We start from the raw sequence: 14,207 nt of genomic DNA, 5'->3' as shown, positions 1-14,207 counted from the left end.
CATGTTTGCTGTTCCTGCCCACAAAACAGCAGTGCATGGATTAGTGGTTAAACAGAACCACTCTTCCTCTTCCTTGGACCTCTATTGCCTTAGAGCAGTAATACTTCCGCCTAAAAGGGAAAACACTCTTATAGTAATCCCTCTGGGAGTGTCTCACTTCTAGACCTTTGTTCTTGAAAGCAGGACTAGCTAAGGAATGGTTGAGTTTAATTCAGACTCTACAAGTCTTAACAATATTTAAAAATCTTGATCCCTCTAGAAAATATAGTACTTTTATCACCCGTGACATTTAAAGATTAGAAGAGTCCAAGCTCTAGGACTTGTTATAAAAAGCTAAGGAATTCTGTAAGTATTTATTCTATAAATTTCCAACAGTGGCTGTCATGTCCTCATTCATTTGCTACTTTACTTGTACAATTTTATGAGATCTCAACTTAGCTAATCAACTCCAATAAATATGATAATCATTACAAAGAATTTATACAGTGCACTTTCTTCTTAAGAACTCAAAATACCAGGGCAGCTAAATGACATAGTGGACAGAGCACTGGCCCTGGAGTTAGTCAGGAGGACCCAAGTTCAAATATGGTTTCAGACACTTAATACTTCCTAGCTGTAGGACCCTTGGCAAGTCACTTAACCTCAACTGCCTGGCAAAAAAACAAAAAACCCTCAAAATATCTCTTTCTGCCTTGTTGAGATGTTTTAACGAACAAGAACATAAAAAAAATATGTCTGTTTCACAGATGCTAAGAATGAGACCTTATCTTTACTAGAATGATCATAAGTAAAAACTACAACAGACAGCAATTGTCTTCTATAATTAAACTATTCTAACTCCTATTAGCAAAGGTAAGATTCTTCATAATGCTACAAGTATCATGAAGTATGTTGAACTGGACAGGAGAGAGTGCAATGCACATAAAAGTGCGCAAGAAAAATGCCACATAATATGTTTCTACTATAAGAAAACAACAGGCAAGTTAAACTAATTAATTTCTGAAGACCTTCCAGCAGCTGGCTCCATAGGATGTTAGGTAACTTAAAATTGATCAAATAAAGCACAGTTTAGATAGAAAGTTCAAGTGAATACTGAAGCATCCAGTCTAGAACTTATTAAAAATATAGCCCTATGTATTATAACGTACAGATGACATGAAGCATGCTTCCCATAAACAATAGTGAATTTATTTTCTCTTGATTTTGAAACACGCTCTGCTTTTTAAAGACACCAGTCACCTGTACTTTCCAGATGTTTGTCTTCCTATCACCTACCAGCTCCTTACCTTCCCCTTTGCCTTCCGTCCCTTGATTCACACTACGACTCTAAAGCTGTGGCCCCCCGTTTTCCACCAAGCCAACTCCTCCACGCTAGCCCATCTCCTCTTAGCCCATCCCCTTGGTGAGCCAGTTCCTCGAGGTGCTGGTCAGCCAAGCCTCCTTCAGGTCCGGACCACTCACTACCTCCTCTTCCTCCCTTGTGCTGAACACAGGTGAAGAAAATCCAGGAAACTGCGAGCATCCAACCTCGGCTGGGCCCTTGGGCTGCCAGGCAGTCCTACCCGAGCTCCCTTACCCAGCATCCCTCTGCCGCTGCCACTCTTCCAGGCTTCTTCATCCCTCCTCAAACGTTCAGGGCTCTCTCTCCGCTGTCCCCCACCGCTGAGACCATTCCCACAAGCTCCCCTTAGTACTCAGACACTCTCTCTTTCCACCCCACTCTCATACCAAGTTTACCAAACTGCCTCTAAAAGGGATCCCGTTCCATCCTGCAGTCCTCCCCAGATCACTTCCTTGGGCTTACAAAGCCGCCTCCTCCTCTCTTCTGCCTTCTTGAGACCCTACATGGTACCATGCACTCTCCCTCATCTCCTCTTTACAATCTACCCCCCAACACTGCTCTCCCTTACCAACCTCAGGAGCCACAGCCAGCAGCTTTCCCCTCCCATTCTCTCGGGCTTCTTCGGTAGTCTCTGACATTGCTGATCCCTCCCATGGTTCTCTTCCTCCCTTTCTGACTGATCACCCCTCAGATTACAGCATCCCTCAGGGTTTGGACGTCCTCCACTGAGGCACCAGTGATTACCCTACAGGCCAGCTCTGATCACATCACTCCCCACCAAAGTCCAGCCTTGTGCCCAGGACAAACACAAAATGTTCTACCTTCCCTCAAGGACCTTCATAAACTCACTCCTCCCACCTTTCCAGTCTTCCTGTATCTTAGTCCCCAACGTGGACCCTTTGGTCTAGGGACCATGGCATCCTGGCTATTCCATGAATAATAAGCCTTTCTATCTCTAGAAGCTGAGCATTTTCTCTGGCTATCTTTCATGCCTAGAACACTCTTTCTCTTCCTCTCCACCTCTTCACTGTTTTGGTGACTGAAGTAAAATACTATTTTCTATAGAAAGCCTTTATTTTAGTGCCTTCTCTCTTTCAAAGAGCCTTCCCTCTTTCAATGGTTCCCCCTTTAATTTAAATATAGCATGTTTATAATGTATGCTTGCTTGTTGTCTCCCCAAGCCCATTACAGGTTCCTTTACCTCTTTTTGTATTCCCAGCACTTAGTGCCTGGACCCTAGCTGATGCTTAATAAATGTCTTAATTCAATGAAAATAATTTTAAACATCTCTGATTATTTTTCTACCTTCAGCAAGGGCTCATTGATTTCTATGCAGACATTCATTTTTGTAAGTGAGGCAGGTACCATACTGACTATAACATTTGCTATTCCCTACCTATCACATTTAAAGTATCAGGAATGATTCTCAAGTGGTGCCCTCCCTGATAATGCCTTACCTCTGAGACTGTCTTATATATTTTAACTTGGCACAATGCCTGACAGAGTAGAAGCTTAGTAAATAATTAGTGATTGCTGTTAAGTTTATCTGAAAATTTCTGAGCTTTATGTTCTTACACAGTGTCAACTTGTATTACCTAAATGTCCTGCTATTAATCTGTGTGTTCATTAGTGCTAAGATTCAAAAAGATACCAATAGATTGTAACTTTTGCAGTAAAACTAATGAAATAAAATTTGGCACAGTTAGAATATGCAGGAATAGAAAAAAGCAGGTCTAATATCTTTCATGGTTATTGCTGTGGGAGAGGAAGGATTTTTTTTTTTCTTGACCAAAGGATAGAGGCTCTTACAAAAACCAAAATAGATAACTATGGTTAAAAATTAAATTTAATTTAATTTCTTAAAGCTTTTGCATATATAAAATACAAAATGGACAAAGAAGGTAAGTGATATGTGTACACATGTACACGCACACACACTTTTCAGAATTAAATAGTTCTCCCCCAACCTAGTCAACTGTTTCCCTTCTTATTCAAGAAACATTAATGTTATTTGTGCAAAAGCTCTTCAAGGTCATGTAATAAATATTATCTATGCTGGCTTTTATAATTGTCTTTATCTTCTCTGGCTGTGAATTCATCTCCTATTGTCCTACCCATAGACAACTTCCTCCAGTAGATAAATGGTCAAAAGAAATTAAAGACAAGCTCTTAAGAGAAAAATTGCAAACAAAACGAAAAAATGCCCAAAGCATACTTCTATTATACTGAGTTTATAATAATAGAAGAAATCGATGGATTGATCAAGGAGAGATAAAGACATAGCTCTGATGCTGCGAATCAGTATAACCATTCTGAAGAGCAATTTGGAATTATGTAAATAAAGAGCTTCCCCTTGATTAGGACTGGGAGATTCCCCTACAAGTCACACCTATCCATAAGAGATCACTGACAAAAAGATTCTATATATACCAGCAACATCTTTTAGTAAGAATCAGAGAGAATGGATCCTTACTGAGTGTAAAAAAATAGCTAAACCAGTGTGGTATATGAAAGTAATGAGCTATAAGATATGATAAATCTAATGAACACAGAGAAACATGGAAACCTGTTATAAAATCTGATCAGAAGGAAACAAGTAGAGACAAGAAAATAAGATCTACAAATGACAGTAATGTGAAAGGCAAAGAACCACCACAAAATAATAATGTCCCCAAATAACATATGAGAAGATATCCTGTTCCCTCTACCCTATATCATATATTTTTGCATATTTTTGATTATTAAAAAGTATTTTTTATATATGGGTTGGTTTTCTGGAAAAGGAGAGGTGCAAGGGAAATTCAATCAATTTTTTAAAATTATAGATAAATATGTATTTAAAAAAGAAAGTAAAATGAATATGGCAAAATTACAAAGAAAGCACAGACCCAAAGAAGATATATAAGAGAAAATAGCTTTGCTACTTCTTTGGAGAGATGGGTTCATTTGTAGAAAACACTGCATGTCAGATTTTCCAGAGAATCAATCAGTTTTGCAGAATTTATTTTCTTTTCATTTTCCATTTCTTCTTTTGAAGGATTCTTTTATTATAAGGAATGACTCACTAAGAGTGGGGAAAGAAACAGTGAAATCTAGGGGACATTACAATAAAAGATAATGATAAAAAACCTAATTTTAAAATGAAATTGTTTTTTATAAAAAAGGTAATCAAGTAGGAAAAAATTTTACAAAATTTTTTCTTCTAAGGGACTGATATCCAAATACAGATAACCAATATAAATATATAAAATCAAAGGCCATTCATTTCAAAAGGTTATGAACAGAGTTCTCATAAGAAAAACTACAATGGTTAGCAACCATATAAAAGGACACTAAAAATCACCCAGTAAATGGGCATATATGACCAAAGATGGAAGTGCTATGGAAAGATAAACCACATACAGATATTGGTGGTGGAAGTTCTGAACTGGGCAGACGATTCTGGAAAGCAATTTGTAATCCCCCCCACACACACAGGCACAGAAACTGAAATTTCCACCCTGTAGATTTCCCAGCTGCACCTGCGCCCCCAAGGGAGGTGACCAGGGCTGCCCCCGGGGCGGGGCAGGGACAGATGAGCCGCCTGGGTGAAACTGACAGGCCTATGCAACTGACCAGGTGTCCTGAAAGGCAACGGAGAGGCAAGATTGGAGGTCAGCAGGGAGTCAGGGGAAGATGCAGGCACACCTTTGAGATCCTCAGTATAGAGACGGTCGTTAAATGCACAGGGGCTCACCAAGTGAGGCGGGAGTACACAAGAACAAGAGGGTCTAGGACAGAACCCTGAGGGACCCCTACGGTTGGAGGCTGTGATCCGGAAGTCATACAAAGACCACAGAGAAGGTGCAATCGGAGATAGGAGAGGGAGTCCTGCAAACCTAGATCTACAAAAGCTGCAAGGAAAATGAGGACTGAGAAAAGGCCACTGGATTCAGCCCTGTTAGCTTTGCAGAGAGCAGTTCTGGAGGAAGGAGGAGGCCGGAAGCTGTTCTGCAAGAGGCTAAGACCAGCGGGAAGATGGAGAATATGTCAGGCTTGGCTACAGTGGGCCAGAGAGGGGAGGTTGTGTATGGAGGAAAAACAAGTACGCAACTTGGGATACTTTCGATGGGAGACAGTCATGGGAAATAAGCCTGGAGAGGGAGGTCAAAGCCCAATTCTCCCAGGTTTTGAGTGCCAAAGAGAACAATCTATGAAGGAATTTAAAAAAAACAGAAATGACACTTTTATACAGGACCAATTCCATTTTGATAGTTCAAGATCAGCCCAAGTTGTAGACAAGTCTGCCTTTTGTGATTTAAAAAAAAAAAAAGGTAGCAAAGAATTCTTAGAAGATCCCAAAATCTCTCTTAAAAAAGTTCTAAAATGTCCCAGAGGGATGAATTTGATACTGTGTTTTCTGTCTGAATGGGAAAACTTCCTTTTTTACTTGTGTTGCTCCCTTGGCATTCAAAGAAAACAATCTATGATTAAAAAAAAAAAAACAAAAAAAACCAAAAAAACAGGAGAGTGATCCTTTTATACAAGACAAATTCCATTTTGACAATTGAAGATCAGCCCAAGTTGTAGACAAGTCTGCCTTTTGTGATAAAAAAAGTTATCAAAGAACTCTTAAAAGATCCCAAAATCTCATTTAACAGTTTTTAAAAGTATCACATCCCAGAGAGACAAATTTGAAACTGTTTTCTGCCTAAATGGGATAGCTTCCTTTTTTACTTGTGTTACTCCTAAGAATAGTTTGATATGCAATTGCTAAAAAAAAATAAAATAAAATTTTTCTCAAGTTGGCTTGCAACTATAGACAATAACATTCTCAAAGATGGCAAAGAGTCTATATCTTAATCTTGACATCCCATGACATCCTACATCACAAAAATCAAGAATTCTGAAATAAGCCAAAAGGTAATTTTTAATTAGTAAGAAAATGTCAGCTGTTCCAAGGTGACTGGGAACAACTTATAAAACAATTTGTACAAGTGTGATAAAGGGTTTTTTTTTTTTTCTCACACTCTGGGATAATGTGTCCCAGCTTTGGAAAAGAGCCCTTTAATACCATAGCAATGAAATGACTCACTCTCTGGCAGGGGACTCAGGTTGTATGAAAAAAGGGGCAACTGCCTAAAGGAGATCAAATGTTATGTCTCCAAATAGAAAACTATATCCTATGAAGCTAAAACACAGAAGACAGACTAATTATTAGCCAATGGTATTGCTTGTTATTTTGCAAAAAGAGGATCTAAATTCACTGTGCACTGTGGAGAATAATCCACGTGACTTTTTGTATGTTGTTTATATTCATTTTGTGTTCCTAATTTTGCTTTTTATCATAGAAGTACAACAGGCTAACATACAAAAAGGCAAAATGTGGACATCCCAGAAAGTAGGTATGACTTAAAGTAGCTCTCATAACAAGTTCTAACCCTGTTCCTCAAGAACTGGATCCCAGGATCCCTAGAACTACACATCCATATTTAAACCCTTTCATTTCATTGAGGGACCTGATGTCAGTTTCCACTGCAGTAAAAATCAGCAGTGTTCACTAAGAAGAGCTCAGGTTTTGAACTCTTGCATACTCATGGAATCAAACTGACATTTCGCCACCATCAATAAGGTTGGGGGGTTTAAAATATGGAATTTAAAGGAAACTTACCCTTCCCTTTGTGTAGCTCTGACTTCCAACCCAGTTTCTATTTCCTAAAGAAACAGGAGGACAAGTGTCCCTGCCAGAAGTCTGCCCATGAGAACTCATCTTTTTAGTTGCTGGTTAAAATAACCAGTTCCAAAGCCTGTTATAACATTTTTGATTGTCAGTAGTGCCTAAAGAGAGACCCAGGAGGAAAAAAAAAAGTTTAACCAATCATTTTGTTACTACTTGCTTAAAAATATTTTTTCTTTTTTAGTGGAATTATTAAATTAACTTAATGGGATTACAGAACTAGAGCTATATATACTCCTTGAAGGGCAGATAGCATAAAAAGAAAGTTATATAACTGTAATCATGATCACTACATCAATATCATTTTTTTAAAAATGCGGACTCTAAATAAAATAAAGTATCCCTACCCACAAACAACCAAATTAAGCTCCATAGAGATTTTGTAGAATGAATTTTCCATCTGATCTCAAAAAGAAGAGTGATTCTTATAATGCTTTTCACCAACAAAGTGATTCTCTTACTCCTAATGAAAACCTATAAATCAGACCTGAATACCAGCAAGTATGGGATGAAAAACCGGTATTTCCCACAGTTCTCCTCTACCACTACTCCCAAAGTATAGACGTATACACCCCAGCTTTTAAAATGGAAAAAATTAATTGTTCAAGGCAATCTAAAAAACCTGAGGTACATAGTACATCTTTCTGGCACCCAAAATGACTTAAAATAATGCAAGTTAAAGCAGTCTTTAAAAACCTCACATTTCTACTGGTTCCTCTAGTTTAACATTAAAAATTTTAATACTATTTCTCATGGCTTTTTTTCCTCTTGATCTGTTTCTTCTTTCATAATTGTGACTAATATGGAAATGTTTTCATGACAGCACATGTATAAACTAGATCAAAGTGCCTACCTTCTTTGGAAGAGGAACAGGGAGGGAAAGAAAGAAGAAGAAAACTGGAACTCAAAATCTTATAAAAAGGAATGCTAAAAATTTTCTTATCATGTATCTTAGAAAAAAATATTATATAAAAAAAAAGTCTCACATTATATATAATGTTGGACTCCTCATACTCACCCCCATTTCCCTAAGGAAAAAAAAAAAATTTAAATCCTTTTACATTCTACCAGGGTCAGCAAACTAAAGCCTTAGGGCCAAATCCAGCCCATTGCCTGTTTTTTGTACAGTGCAAAGAATAGTTTTTAGTATCTATAAATAAAATTTCATGCATTTAAAATGTAAAAACTATCCTTAGTTCATGGGCCACACAAAAACAGACTGGAGGAACCTCACTGAGTTTACTGATCCCTGCTTCATACTTTAAAATGTATGCTGATTTCTAGAGCACATCAGTTATTATCCCTAATTATACAGATTAGGAAATGAAGGCACAACAGCTTACTGGGATGCCAAAATGAATCAAGAAAAAGCTTATACTGAATTAGCTTAAGGGTTTCTAGGCTCAACTCTAGAATTTTACAGAAACACTGAGCAACTATGGGTAAAACAATGATTTCTTTACCTGAAAAAATACACAATACTTCTAACTTTTAAAAAAGTTATTGCCCAGGAAGTAAACAAAAGCTCAGACATTCTGGTTAATTTTCCTAAAGTTGATTTAACTGAGGTTTTAAGTTAGAAATCTCGTTTCTTGAATCTTACTTGCTAAAAATCTAATACATATTAGTAAGCTTCCCTGCCTTGAGAATACAATAAATATAATATTTCTTTGATTAATTTTGTCTTTTTATAGAGATTTTGGACATCAATCCTCATTAACCATTATCAAAGCTACATTTCTGCAAGACAAATGCCTCAGAATAAAATATAGTTTATTTTTTTTATTTTGTCACTATTAAAAATAGATTATACCAAAACTTGTTGAATGAGGATTGCTGGATTCTGAATCACTAAAGTTTTATTTTGGTGTTCAAAATAGTCATTTATCAGGTATTTGCTTACCTTATGTAAAAGAATAGAGGAATAAAAATTTCATCCCTTAAACTCTCTCTCTCATACACACACACGCACAAAACCCCTTTACTTGGTTCATGTACAATAACATTCTATAAAGAGGAACCTGTGTCAGATCAACAAGGAAAAGACAATCGTCTAAGGACATTAAGTAAAATGTACTATAACTTTTTAGGCCATAATATCTTGATGACTACAGTTCAAAGGAAGAATTTTTTTTAAAAAGCATGAGAAGAAAGCTGAAGGGAGTAATAGAGGGTAAGATGCCCTTAGAGCCTTACTCTGGATAACAATTGTTGGAAAAAACTACTTTCGGAGGGAAGAGCATTCTGCTGCTCTTACAGATTCCATTAAGGAATCTTCCCTGCACTCACTCTTTCCCATCTTCCTACCTGTTAGGATTCTTACAAAGTGATAAGTCAATTGTCTAATTTTAGCATCATGCTTAGTAGTTCTCTAGTTCAGAGTTCACACCTTTCAGAGTTCACACATTAGTTCACACATTAGCTTTCGAGATTCACAAGTCAGGATTCAGTATGAGATTCACAAGTTCAGTGGAGGAGATTCACAAGTCACAGCTCTCACAATCCCACTCTTGGAGGAACCTTTGAGTTCATACCTCTAAAAGAGCATATAAAAGGACAAGCACTAGAGTTTTTTGAGAGACTGAGAGAGCCAGAATTCAGTTGGGAGATTCAGAGCCAGGATTCAGAGAAAGCTGGAGGCTGAAGCTGGCAGAGGGGCAAAGGACTAGTAATAGGAACTCTTGGAATCAAGGAGGGAGATAGACTCTAAGAAAGCGAACAGTGCCCAAGAAAAGAGACAAGACTTGGAAGGAGAAAATAAAGGTTTAGATTTTAACTGCTGGCTGTATTTGAGGTGATTATTACACAGACTGAAACTAAGGCTACCTCCAGAAGCCCCTCAAGAAACCCGCTCCCAGAGAACGATTATATTTTAGAAAAGAAGAACACTACACCCACCCTTAAGAGTCCTTCCCTCCTTTCAAGCACCTGTTTATGTGAAAGCTCTCCTGATTACCCCAATTTCTCCCCTCCGTTTTCCCTGTCCCAATTCTGAGCACAGACTCCTCCATGTTTATACTAGAGGTAGCAAGGCTGAAGAACTGGACTCTTAAGTGGTGGCTACATGAGCTGGGTCAAGTTGCCACCTGCCTCATTGCTCCAGGCTGCTGAGACTAAGGGGTGGAGTAGGTATGCACCTGTAGGGTGGAGGAAGAGCCTCACCCCAGAGCTCTAAACCCCTGAAGGAACCAAAAGTCTGGTCCTTTTATCCTTGGCACATGTCCTTTTATCCTTAGCATGTGTCATCTTTCCCAACAAAACAAACTCTTTCGGATAGACAAATTTCATATTTTGAATCTATACACACCAAGCAATGTACCTGGCACAAGACAGGCACATAACTGTTGATTAAATATGTGAATATAAGATTAAATTTGTACCCATTATAGACACTGACTTGATTATTTTGCACTGCTAATGCATAAATCACCCAAAACAGAAAACTTTTATTTTTAGTTTTGGAACACTAGTCAATACATATATACTCATCTTTAGCTCTAATCCCTCTGCATTAATCCTGTTAGCAGCCTAGCTAGGATCATAGCTAATTGAAAAATACATAACCAATCAACTCTCAGTTCAAGGCACATTGGCCTTCAGTTGGGATTTCAATTTAATGTAGTCCTAACACTGGAGATTAACCTACAGACTCGAGAATGATTCAGCCACTGACATTAAATATCCTTGATTAACTTATCTAACTTCTTCAGGGATCAGTTTAGCTCTCTAACATAAGAATTCTTTCTTCACCAAGACTAAGCTGGACAACTGCAATCAACTGAGTGACAGCAAACTGTTACAGCTATGTAACCTTGGACTGGTTACTGGCAGCTACTGCTCTGGTTTGGTCAAGAATTTTCTAAGCCAGTAAAAATTCACCCCAGTCCCTATCCCTACCTTGTTTAATATGACTTCCTAAACATCCAAATGGATTCATCTTTCCTTGGTCCTCATTCTCTTAACTTGCTCAGCAATAAAACCTGAAGATTACCCCTTTTGTTGTCATTTTTCTATTTCCAGGTTCCTCCTGTCTCTTTTACCAACCCCTCAAAGGGAGAAAGTCCCCAAGTATAAAGTCAGGTTGTTTTACTCTCTCCTCTATAGTCAAAGCTCCATCACCTGTATAACACCATCATCCACCACAGGACTCCTCTTTCCCAAATGGACTCCCAACTCAAACTAAGTCTTCATTTTTAAAATGCCTCCCTTTCAAAACTAACTCTCTCTAAGGCACCCCCCCCCCAACCTTTTGTTATTCTGTTAAAGGGTGATCACTTGTCTCCCAACCTAGACTTCCTCCTCCCTTATGCCTACGGCCTTCTGAGTTCCCCAGTCAGAAATGACCCCTCTTCCAAATTTTTTTTGATTGATTGCTTATATAATAATCACATACTTCCCAGGGATAGCTCTATTGTTTGTCTATAGGATTATTTCTTTTATAGTTGTAGCTTTTCTATTTAATGTCATTGACTTCCCCAAATGACTTGTAAATTTCTAGAGAGTAAAGTACTTATCTCACCAAAGGACATAACTCTTGAGTTGGCTTTCTTTTCACCTAGGACTGTTTTATTCACTCACACCTTGATTATCAAGAGTTAGGCCCTGTTGACGTACATCCATATATTCAAAATAATAATGTGTTATTTCAAGTAAAGACCACCAATTTAGGAGATTGGTCATTATAATTATGAACTAAGAGGTGAACATGAACACTCTAAAGGAGCTAAGGTAAGAGGTGAATAGGGAGATGTTCCTCTAGACAGACTGACAATATGGATTATCTTTTTCTCACTCTCCACAAAGATCCCGTGCCATTTTAAGCCTTAAGTATACTGTCTCCATCAAGGATATCATTTTATTACATGGTTGTCATACTAACTTGTGACCTATCAATAAGCAAGAAAAAAAAAACCTACATTTCACCAAGTAACCTTTCTTTTTACATGTTAACTTGTTTGTTCAGTTTAGAGGTGTACAAGTCCTTAGAAGTGCTCTTTATTTACAGTAGCACTTACACCTAAATCATAATGAAGATAATTATCTGGAAAGCTGGCTATTTCAAACAAAAAATCTTTATAATCACAGGTCTTCATAAAATATCCTTAAATCAGTTAATGGCAATCTCTTTCCAAAAAAAAAAAAACAAAAACAAAAAAAAAAAACCCAGATGTAGTGAGAGGGCTTTATCCTTTACTTTTTTTTTTTTTTTTTTTTTTAGGGCAATTGGGGTTAAGTGACTTGTACAGGGTCACCCAGCTACTAATTTAAGTGTCTGAGGGCGGATTTGAATTCAGTTCCTCCTGACTTCAGAGCTGGTGCTTTATCCACTGTGCTATCTAGTTGTCCCTAACCCTTACCAATTTTTAAAAAAACATTATCTTCTGTATTTTCCTCCACAAGAGGTCTTCAGACTCCCAATAACATGATTTCACTGATGTAGGATCTCTACATCTAACCCTAATCCAGATCAAAACTCTTCTCTGACTTAAGTCTTCAGAATCATTGTAAACCAAAAAATTCATCAGCCTGTGGTCAATCTGTCCCTATCTAGGTAAAATATGTGAACCCCTTATGCATATAACTTTTTCCCGTTTCCTTTTGTATAAAACAACCTGAAATACATTTGAAGTTTATAAAAGTCCAAAACATGAATTTCCCCAAGATTGTTTACTTGCTACATATTTGAGTATTTGAGATACCTATTTTAACATGCTATTACTACCAAAAGGGCAATTATGGCAAATACAAATATTTTTTAAACTGGGATAAGAAATCACTTTCCAAAATCTTCAATGAAAATCTTTTGTATGGTGTTTTTTTTAAATATGTATTTCTTAAGTATTCCTGTTCAAAAATTAAGACTGAATACTCTGAAATGTAAATAAAATTCCTAGGTGGCACAGAAGCCAAGAGTGCTGGGCCTAGAGTCAGGAAAGCCCCAGATTTCAAATCTGGCCTCAGACATTTACTAGCTGTGACTCTGGGCAAGTCATGTAATCTCTATTTACCTTCATAACCTTGTCAGGAAAATGGGGGTGATAGCAGCATCTATCTCTCAGGCTTGCTGCAAGGATCAAATGAGTTAATAATCTTAAGATACTTAGCACAGTGACTGGCACATACTAAATGCTAAGTAATAGTAAGCTATTTGATTATCCAAAGGGACTGTCCAATCCTGTGAAGATATAAAATAGCTAAGTTCTAATGAAACTGCTCTTTTCCCTACAACAGGTTCTATAAGATTAGAGGTAGGTAAAACTCCAAAATAATTACATCTTTGGTCAAACAAACACAAGTATTAGGATTTGAGTAATGAATTTGAGCCTACTACTTGGATCTGGGGGAAAAAAGTACAAATAATTGAGAGCAACTAGTCTTCTTAAACTCTCCAAATATTCTTTTCTCCAAACAAATGGTTGTAGAGTTAACCAAATTATACAAATAACCTATCTTCTTTTCTGGTATAAGGCCTATGAATTTTGCCCTGCAATCTCATCCCTTCTAGGCCAGAGACCTAAACTCTTATTATTCTTGTAAATGAGAAAAATGGCGACACTACTGATAACTAGGTTTAAGATTCAATGCTTATGGATGAGAATACTTTTTCTTGTAGCAGGTGTCTCTTGTCAAAATAGACAAGTGAATAATGTTCCTGAGTTCACTGGACAGTAGATTTCCCTACGAAAGAAATCCTACTCTGCTAATACTAAGTAGTTCATCTCAAGATCAGGTTCTGCACCTGCCCCCCAAAACTCTGCTCCCAACATCAGGGAACAGGTAAATAACAGGTATCTCAGACCTGGAAGGAAAACTAGGGCCCTGGCAATATTTAAAATGTAGGGAGGATTTTTAATGCAGAAGTCCAAGCTGGCTATCTAAGATTTCAATATCTTGTAAAAGAATACTCTTTAAGGAGCTCCTCTAAGGAGAGTAAAAAAATAGCCCTAGTACCAAAGTTTTCATTCTACCTCCCACATATGGAAAATGGTAGCATGGTACTTTATCGGAGGAGGAAGGTGTTAGTAACAGAGCCTTACAAGCACCTGAGAATTTCTATCTGCAGAAATCCAGCAGGGAACACAAGCAAAAACCCTCTCCCTACAGATTACAATGCATTTTGACTTCTGAAAACCCCCCCTTACCTGTTTA

This window comes from Sarcophilus harrisii, chromosome 4, assembly GCF_902635505.1.
Source record: "Sarcophilus harrisii chromosome 4, mSarHar1.11, whole genome shotgun sequence".
Taxonomy (NCBI): domain Eukaryota; kingdom Metazoa; phylum Chordata; class Mammalia; order Dasyuromorphia; family Dasyuridae; genus Sarcophilus; species Sarcophilus harrisii.
This window is presented reverse-complemented; position numbering follows the sequence as displayed.